Source organism: Aulonocara stuartgranti, assembly GCF_965226115.1.
Source record: "Aulonocara stuartgranti genome assembly, chromosome: 17".
NCBI lineage: Eukaryota > Metazoa > Chordata > Actinopteri > Cichliformes > Cichlidae > Aulonocara > Aulonocara stuartgranti.
Window position 1 is genome coordinate 24025553 of NC_138953.1, and position 10339 is coordinate 24035891.

At 39.9% G+C, this 10339-nt stretch overlaps 1 long non-coding RNA gene across 1 annotated transcript in view; it reads right to left on the reverse strand.

The window, feature by feature from the left end:
* Positions 1–6911, reverse strand: part of LOC309692210 — a 33045-nt gene extending 26134 nt beyond the window's left edge. Inside the window, exon 1 of the long non-coding RNA XR_014272246.1 lies at positions 6776–6911. This is a non-coding gene — a long non-coding RNA (uncharacterized lncRNA). The remainder of the gene's footprint in view (positions 1–6775) is intronic.
* Between the last annotated feature and the right edge of the window lie 3428 nt (positions 6912–10339).

Below are 10339 nucleotides of genomic sequence, written 5' to 3' on the forward strand. Positions count from 1 at the left end.
TTTTGTTTAAACCTCAGTTCATCTCTCCTGTCTCCGCCCTTGGGTCCATTTCATAAATGCACTGTCCCGCCATGACACTTTGACAGTTTAGACAAGTTTTCATTTGGTCCAGAGGCAACTATTTACAGATTATGTACTTGGAATGACAAGGCACGCAGATGTTTTTGATGTTTTGATGTTTTTTCTCAATCTTGTGATTGTTTGCAATGCTAAGGATTTTCCTTTGGCTTCGGCTGAATCCTCTTTGGAAGACAGCAGAAATCCATGTATGGAGAAAAAACCTTCATTAGTTTTGCTGCGTGCTAATCATAAATTAAAGAGCTTGAAAAATAACAACTGCCTCATGATGTGCTAAGAAAACTTCGAGGCTCTTCATACCTGTGTGGATTGATGCACAGAGAAGCTAAAGTCTGAAATCCAGAATTTAGCTCCAACTGATCAGGTTTTGATCCACTTAAGATAACATCAGGACTCTTTGTGCAACCAACTCTCTTAATAACCTAACTACATTCTTCCAACATCATTCCAACTGCTATCGTGGCACAAATGTATAACAATAAACCACTAAGAATCAGTTTTAAGTTGATAAACCTGGGTTTGTGCCTGGGACTCCCAGGTGACGTGAGGAGAGGACAGGAGCTATTATCCACGCTTGAATGCTCACCTGGAGCCGCCCTCCCTGGACGCTGGTTCACTCAGAGAGAGTCTGAGTGACAGGTGAAAGTGACCACAACTGACAGAAGGAAACCACCTTTTGTGTTTGGTCACAGAGCCAGGGGAAGGCGGTGACCCGGGTCCCCCTCCCAACTTGCTTATCAGCCTAAGGCTAAGGAGGAAGGGTCTGGATGGATCACTCTTCACAACATCAATATGTCGAAGCCATATCTCCTCTGTTAGGCACCTCAGGTCTGCTCCTTAAAACAAACTTAATCTAATCTCAATCTTTACTATATTTGTTAAACAAGATGGCTTAAAAAGCCATTACAACACAGCAGCCACCTGTAGGTAATATTATCCCTCTCTGTTTTCTGCTGCGTGTTCTGCAGAGGTGACAAAACAGTTGTCAAGCCCATTACAAGCTTTGTCAGCACAGATATTGGTAGACTCAAGAATAAAGTGATAAAGTTTTCAATATATCTTTTAGCCTCAGTTTCTCTTGGCATACACAGATGAATTGCAAAGCAGAAGATGTCACTAAAGAGAAGCAGATGAATCAGGTTGGCATTTTGCAGCTAACACGCATACATACATTATGCAACAATACTTTCTAGTCAATATCAAAAAGATGTTCCTATTTTTTGGTCATGAGAAGACAGCACACTCAACCTGAAAATGCTGCAATGCTAATGCCAAGCAAGGGCCTGTTTTAACAAACCGAGGTCTACTTTGACTTACCCCAACATCAGCAATCAGGCTAAGCAGTCACAAATGAGCATTAACGTGAAAGAAACAGTGGTGACTGTTGATGTTTTCTGATTGGTCAGACGGCCAAACTGTAATATTATAAAAATACATACAACACTAGCTAAAAGCAGCAGAGTGTAATTGGTGAAGATCAGCACACATACACCAAGTATCAGCATCTATAGGTTTTTAAGAAGATAAAATTCTTTTGAGTTTCATATCCACTACGTTCATTTCATCATCCCCCAGCAAATGTAATGTTGTATTCATTGTTTGCGTTTGTTTGACGTGTCATGTTCATTGTGCATCGACCGCGCAAAAATGTGTATCCTCTATGGAATTTTGCTTTAATCGCCTGTAAAGTCAGGCAGTACAAACACGTGCTCTGGATTATATTTTCATGGTTGTTCTAAACTTGGTTGCTTAGTTCTCGACTGATGTTCATCAGGGAAAGACAAACCTATACGCACTCCTGCTACCTATGCACTAAGGTCAACAGGCTTTTCCCATGAGTTTTCAGAGAACTGATTGGTCAGTATGTGTTTATCTTTTATATCTGAAACATAACCTGCTGCAAAATGGGTTAGGTTTTCCAGTATAAGTTAATATGGTGATTGACCCAAGAACTTGATAATAATGACTTCCTAGAGATAAACCTTATCTTATGGGTTATGTTACAGAAGGCAGCAGTGTGAAGCCAAGGTACGCCAATGAAACTGGATGCTGTAGACTGACAGATGTTAATGTTGTTTCTTAAAGAAAGAAGAAGAAATATTAATCACTTTATTGCAATAAAGAAAGTAATTGAAAATGTCTTTGTTATTTTTTGTTTTGTTTTCTTGTTCAAATAATCTGGTCACTAAATGGTGATCAGACACCCACATAGGAACAGGCTGCACAAGTATTTAAATAAATATAATAGTTAAGGTTTTCTTATATATAAAATCACGTTTCTGTCACTTAGATTTCTTCTTGTGCAAATTTTGCATAATTCTTTTTGTTGCACTGTGAACTTTCTTCTCTGGACCAGCATGACCTTTGATGCATTATAACCCTGTAGTGTGGTTAGCCCAGTGTCTCGATCAGTTAGCTCCCACACATGTGCATGTGCATTATACACACCAAAAATATGCCGTCTCTGACATCTCCTTTCTCGCAGGTCAAAGTCCTCCACTTAACCTATTGTGTCACCACTGCTTCCTTACTACATGGTCTTTTTTGCTCTTTGTACTACTTCTCCTGCTCACCTCATGACTTAACCAGACCTGAGATTGGCCCCATCATGGTCTAGACTTTCTAAAACACTGTGAGGTGGTACTGGAGTGAGGCCTCTTCAAGTATAATATGCTGAAGAGTTACAATGGATTTGTTTGCCCAAGATGGCGAGAAACAGGTTTCCTACCCCAGTTTCAAATGGTCACCAAACTTACAAGTCAGTCTGTCAACCATGCAAGAAGTGTCCCAAATACACAGTGATATCAGCCATTTGTTTCTACCGACTGTAACACACAAGTCCCCTTCCAAAAGGTGACAAAATCTGCATTAGGAACTAAGCTGGGTTGGAGGGAATACAGAGACTGAGTCTCACCTGAGTCTATTTTTAAATTTAGTTCATTTTAGGTACCACGCCCACTTGTTCAGAGATAGTTTGCTGAGTCTTTTCCAACATAAAACACATTAGAAAGCTCATTTTCAAAGTTTTTAGTTCTGCCTCATCTAAAGGAACTTGTTCACACTGGCACCAAGGGTCTGAAACATACACTATTAACTGTTATAACCACTTATAGTTAAGGGGCTGTTAGAAATAAGCTAAAAGTACCACCACTCAATTGACCATTTGTTTCACTTAAAACTACCAAATTTCATGGCAATCCAGCCAATAGTATTTGGGATTTTTCAGCTGTCCACTGAATCACACTGCTAACTTGCCTCTCAGTATATTCATCAGACTTTCTCATTGGATAAAAAGTTGATCCTGGGAGAGTTCCTGTCAGGGCCACGTGTAACAGGGGACATGACCAGGGAAAGGGATGACTTTCTTGGGTGTAAAATTCAATTATCCAGCGGGTGAGCGTGGCTGAGCGTGTCTGTTGTGAGCGGCGGGCGGACGGCTGCCCGTTCCCAGCATGCGACAAGGGGGTTAAGAGCCACAGAAAGGCTCCCATTATTCCGAGTGAGAACTGCCCATGTGGCTGGCTGCACGGCCCCTGCTCTCATTCACTCTCCTTTACAACAGCGCTGCCGAAAGCCTCCAAGTTTCATTCTCTTTTCCCTGCTCCCACTCCTTTTTTCCCCTCCCCTCCCTCTCTAGCTCTCCTCCTCTCAGAAAAGAGTCTCCACAATGCTGCTGGAAGGCTGAAGTGGATTCTTCAGCACCCCTGTGGACTGTGCACATGTGGACAACATTCACAGGATGTCTGTCAACTAGTCCATTAATCAGCAACGTCTTATGAAAGCACAATTAGGAGCCTCACAACTCTATAACCGATTATCATCTCTAAGCACCCCTGCTACTCCTCCTGCACAGCAATGCTCTGTGCTGAAGTCGGCCTTCCTTGTTTAACTGCACTTTTCCACTTATAAAAAAACATGGAGTTGTATAATCAGGAGAAAAACTCAAATTATTATTTTTTTAGAGTGTAGACAGCTGCAGCATGTTCAGAAGCTCATTCCTAACATGTTAAACCTATCAGACATTAACTCTGACTTGCATCTGTCTAATCATCAGTGTGAGAATGGATCTTCAGTGTGTGAATAAGGCTGAGGCCCTATGGAGAAGGCCATTGTAGACACACACTGCACCACTTCTTGTGATAAATGAGCAATTGTGTCCATCACCATTAATGACAGTAAATGACGCAGTAGGGAGCTCTCCATCTACTGTACAGTGTGAGGACAACACTGAGAAACCTTTTGGATTTCATGTGACATCACGTCCCAGATGGGTTCATGGGCAAATTGCTAACCAGAGGAGACAAGCACATACAGAGGTCCATTGTGGGTCCTAATTGGCAGAGAAACTGTATGTTGATGTGCATTTAAATGAGGCCAGTAGGGTGTGCAAAAAAAAAAGCATATTCAAAGCCTTGTTTGGCCTTAACTGCTAAAATTGCTTGGTACATGAAGTTTAAACGTCTGCTGAAAGTTCATATTTAGTTCAATTCAATTTTATTTATATAACGCCAAATCACAACAACAGTTGCCTCAAGGCTCTTTATATTGTAAGGTAAAGACTCTACAATAATACATTTACAACATTAGCTTCTCTTAAACATTCTCTAGTGGTTTTAGCGTCTTCTGGAAATGTACTATTTACTAGGGCTGAGCCATATCATACGGTAATAGAATATGGGTAAAACGCGCATGCGCAGTGCCTTTGTTTTCATACACACATGGCGGAAAAAGCATGGCGGCAACGGAGAATGAGGAGGGCGAAAGCGGACTGTTAAATGAAACGGATGAACCCGAATTGGTTTGTAAAAATGCTGCAACTTCAGTGGTGTGCAACTGGTTTAGCTTTCGTCCGTCAGATACACAACAAAGCACTATTTTTGGTAGAGCATGCTAGCGGGCCGTCGTTATTACCGTGTTTTTTGGAAAATACGGCACACTTTGATTTTTCTGAAAATCGACAGTGTCCCTTATAATCCCGTGTGCCTTATGTATGAATTCTGGTTGTGTTTACTGACCTCGAAGCGATTTTATGTGGTACACGGTGCTCGAAAATCTGTCAAATGTTTTAGTACGACTTTGCTAAGCTACAAACCTGCACCGCTTGATGGATTGTCGGAGCATTACAGCTATCGTAGGCAGGAGCCTCGCGGAGTGATACATACTGTGCTTCAACATAATGGTCGTGTCCAAATTCATTGGCTGCATCCTCCTGAGGCCGCATTTGTAGACCGATTACGTCACAGCGACGCGCCGAAGGCTGTCCAAATTCGTAGACTCCTCCGAATGCAGCCGACAAATGCGTCCTCCTTTTCCCCGAATTTGAAGGATAGGTCGGGTGTGTCCTTCGTCGCCTACCATATCCCAGAATTCATAGCGCAGCCCAGCCAAACTCCAGTTTCCAACAATGGTAGCCGTTACTAAGTTTTAGAATTACTCTTACTAATCTTTCTGGGTCACAAAATAAACTTTTAACATATTTTCAGGCGAGAAAGTAGCTGTGTAAACATCAAATATCTGCTCGGTTTATCAAGATATCGCATATTTGCTAAAGTGCTTCGACGTTTTCGGAGACGTCTGCTACCCACCAGCTCAATAGCTAGCCAGAAGCTCGATGGTCACTGATGCCGCCGAGAACGGCACAACTCCCGGCACATCATTTTCAGATCACTGCGGAGTTTCGCTACTCAGGTTAAACGTAATATATAAGTCACTTAGACAACCTAAAAATGTTATTGTTGGGCTTTTTTCAGTGTTTTGTTTGTTCGTGAGTAAATCGGTTTGGCTGAGATTAAAGTTATTAGATTAGATTAGATAAAATAAAACTTTATTAATCCCCCTGGTGGGTTCCTCCTTGGTTTTTACACAGCTGACTAAACGTCAAACAGAAAACTGATTAAACAGAAGTATGAGACAGTCGAGAATTTACGCCAGTGTCCTGTTATGTTTTAGATAGCAAGGAGCAGACGGCTGAGTTTAATGAACTCCACCGAGATAGCAGTGACGCTAATCAGAAGGCTAGACCGTCCAATTTCCCCAGCCGTTTACTTCCGGCCTACCTGACCTTCTGAGGACCCGGCCCACGTAGACCGCGAAGGCCGGGTCCTCAGGAGGATGCAGCCTTGAATTTGGACAAAACCAATATTACCGTATAGACCCTGTGCACGAGAAAATGCTAACTTCATGGTTTGAGACCGGATGTAGGGTTGTACATTTCCAGTAGCTTTACTTTGCGGCCAATCACTACTGCGAAGATATACTCCAAAATCATGTCCAAAACTCGAAAATGAGAAAGATCGCGTTAAGTTACAAAGAGCAGAAGGTGGGAACACTCACCACTGTTGTGTCATAAAAAATCTAATGATCAATTTTGACGTTTAAAGAGTTTAGATCAATCAGTTGTTTACATCACTCAACACAAGCAGAACTGCATTACAAAATCAGAAGACACATTGTCCACATTCAGAAGCACATCTCTGTATACTGGTCTTATGATTTAAACAGGCAAATGTTCAGCATTCAAATTACAGGTGAACAATAGTCAAACCAGATGTTTCCCCCGTTATGTCGATATCAGCTAGTCAAGTACACACTTACACAGCATGTTAACAAACCGTGAAAAAAAGCCACACAAAAAATGAATGATTGCTGGTAACGGTTTCTATACATTAGTATTTACGAAGGGTATGTTGTGACTTACCTTCAAAATTACAGTGGTCCCTCGCTATAACGCGGTTCACCTTTCACCTCGCTGTTTCGCGGATTTTTTAGTGCAAGTTTGCATGCTTATTTTTTTTACATCACATTGTGTCCTGCGCCCTGATCACTGCAGACGATCTCCTCCATGACGTCTCTCCTGTACAGTGCAGAATCGCTGCATTGATCGCTAGCAGTGTGACTCTGAAGTGCAGTACTGTATGTCCACGATGTCCACGAAACGTTTTGCACCGTCAAAAAATAAAATTGGCTACTTGGTTATTTTTAGAACATAACACCCGCAATAAACGAGGGACCTCTGTTTACAGATACTGAGAAATATAACATTTGAATCCCTTTTCTCTTTTCCTCTGAGGCGCGGGGGAAAAATATCGACAAGTTAATGAACATCATTTACAGATATATTGGGTAAATGCTCAAGACATCTATAGAAATGTAAATCGCTGCTTGATTTGCTTAACTTGTTTTGGACCGTAAACAAGGCGCGAATAGGAAACCGGAAACAAAGCTCCCCACAGGAGTTTTCGCACCAGAAGTGGCATATGCTAACATGCACATAGTCTATTGTGTGTGTGTATTACCTCTTTTTAAGTTTTGTGGATATTATACATGGTTATGCTGAGGATATGTCGGCCAATTTCCACTGGAAATGCCTTTTGGTTAAACTGTCAGCAAGGATTTGCATTTGCACTGTAAAATTTTTATATAACTTTAATGCACATAAAAAACAGCTGCTTGTTCAAGTGAAAATACATTGTTGGGGTTTTTTTGCACTAATAAAGTTATGGAGTTGTAAAGTGATCTAGTGTCAATTATATCGTCAGTTATATCGTTATCGCAAATTTTCAAATGTATATCGTGATAAATATTTTTGGTCATATCGCCCTGCTCTACTATTTACTTTTCTTAGATGTCACAGCAGAACTTCAGAAGAAAGGTTTAGGGAATATCATACAACGATCACAGCACCAGCAATGGCCCGCCGGACCATGTAAAGAACATCCAGGTCTATTTGAATCTACTGTTGAGGAGAAATCACTCAAAGGCTAAGATCTGACAGACTTGGGAAAAACCCTTCCAAGGGAAAAAAAAAATGGCTTGGACTGGGAATACCTTTTTAGTCCCTACATATAAACCATATTGGTTGGACCAGGCTGGTTTCCTGCTCGCTTTCTCTGTAAGGAGTTACCGCATCAAAAAAAGAGAATATAACTATTATACAACAGAAAAAATCAGGTCTGCAGATGACCTGCAATATCTTTTGGGGGAGCGGTCACACTTACAACACCAAATCCAAGTCCTTGAGGAGGATCAATTTGAATACCATAATGATTCAATATTTTTTTAACTCCAAATTGAAATTTATTCAAAGAGGGTTTCAGAGGCAACATCAATGCTGAAAACAGAATGGAAAAAAAATTATCTGACCTTTGAGTTTTCCATATCGGTGGAGGTTGATTGCTCTTTTGTTACATTATACCGAAATTGTGGTGAAATCCCAGGCCAGCTAACGGCTCAGGATGAATATTTATCAGTTTAAACTACTTTTGGCTGTGAGATAAGACAGCCATTGAGTGGAAAAAGCTGCAGCTAACCCTCCAACAAAGGTCGACTAGATTGTAAAGGTCAATTAAATAAACTCAATGGAGAATCTGACCTTTACCTCAAGACTGCAATAAGATTAAGATATAATACTGGGCACTTTACATAGCACATGGAACTGCCAATCTCTTTTGTCCTTGAATTTAAGTGTTGCTCACGTCTCTTTTTGCTTTTATGTGTCAAAAAAAGGAAATTTCAGTTTGATTTTATGTGAACTGATGTTAGCATTTAGTTCAAAGCTCTTCTGCTGCAGTTTGGGCCTCTGATGGATGAGGAATATTTTACATAACAAATGGAGAAAGTACTGGACACGGACCAACTGTGCCCATAGTTTCCCTCCAAAGACGCAATTTAAGCCATAAAATCTCCTGAAATTTGCAATAAGTGACAATAAAATGACAGTAAAACACAATACATGCTGGCTGCAAAACATGAGAGAGCAGCTTTTTTAATTATAACTTAAACAACTGTAATCTCAGAGATCAAAGTCACATCTGCAGAATACGAGCTAACATATGGAAAGTTAGTCTGTCAATTTCTATTTACAGTAGAGGGAAGATCCACAAAGGTGCTTTAATTTATGAGATACCCATACTGGCCGTATGGTTTGGAGGTAAAACAAAGTTTAAGACTGCACCAACCTAGTTTGAAACTTCTGGCTCATTGGAATGGGTCAAATTATGACTTGGCTTAAAGTTAATCAAATTACCCTCTGCCAATCAGGCTCAGTCAGCTGATCTATTATAGCCTACAGAATGAAGAGACCTAGTTTTGTAAAAGTTGTTTTGCCAATATTATTTGAAGGTAACTGAGAACGTAAACATTATTTGACTAAAATATATTTTGCTCAAGAAACATTTAATTTAAATATCAGAGGGTAGTTAATTAGCACCCCTTTCACACCTCCTTATTTTACTTGGTTCATGTTCTAAAATTTTGTATGTAAAGCACTGAAACAGTCACAGATTACAGTGTTGTCCCAAAACCTTTAAAGACTCAGTCACAGTTTTGGGATAGATCAGAAATTTCATTTTGAAATTACATGGAATTAGTGCTAAAACAAACACAAGACACTTTAGATGAAGATTGTGTAGCTTAGAGACTGAACTTAAATGACAACATTTAAGAGCTTCAGTTTGAAATATTACACATAAAAACCATTACTCCTTGTGTTACTGGTGTCCTGCACACATTACCAAACCTATACTGCCCTCATGTGGTACCTGTGGATCACCTCAGCATCAGGTGTGATGGTGTGACCAGCTATTCATTACAGTTTGTAGATTAGAGCGTGCAATCTATAGTGGATTACATGTAGTATCTCAGTACTAATATGTACAATTGAAAGGCTATCTGCACCAGGGCATTGGAAGCACGGGCCTGCATGTTTTGAATAGCTTCATTTATTAAAAAATAATAATAATAATAATACGTATAAAATTATTTTATCTTAAGGCATTGATTAATCTAGTCTTAAAAAGTGTATTATGATATTTACCTCTGTTCTTTAACCTGAAAGAGCATCCTTCCCTGTAAGACCTAGCTGAAGTCATTACTGTAGACAAAGCTTCTTAAGATCTGATGATGTTGTTTTTCAAGCTATCAACAGCAGCTAGCATTTGTCTTCTCCTGAGTGTTCTCCTCATGACGGAACAGAAGTAAAAGAGGCTTACTTTTAATTCAGATCTAACTTAAACTAATTGCTGTAAAATAGTGCAAATGTTTACAATTTAACATTATAAAATGCAAAAGTATCAGTTATAAAGGATCACTTTTATTAAGTATCAATTGAGAGATCTCCATCTTTGGAATACTTAGAATATATAAGCAATTTGCAGTTTTGTGAAAAAGAATTTACCCCTTTCCTGATGTATTAGTTTTTCATATTTGTTATTCAAACCTACCTGGTCCTGTGTGAAAAAACAATTTCCTTCCTTGTTGAGTC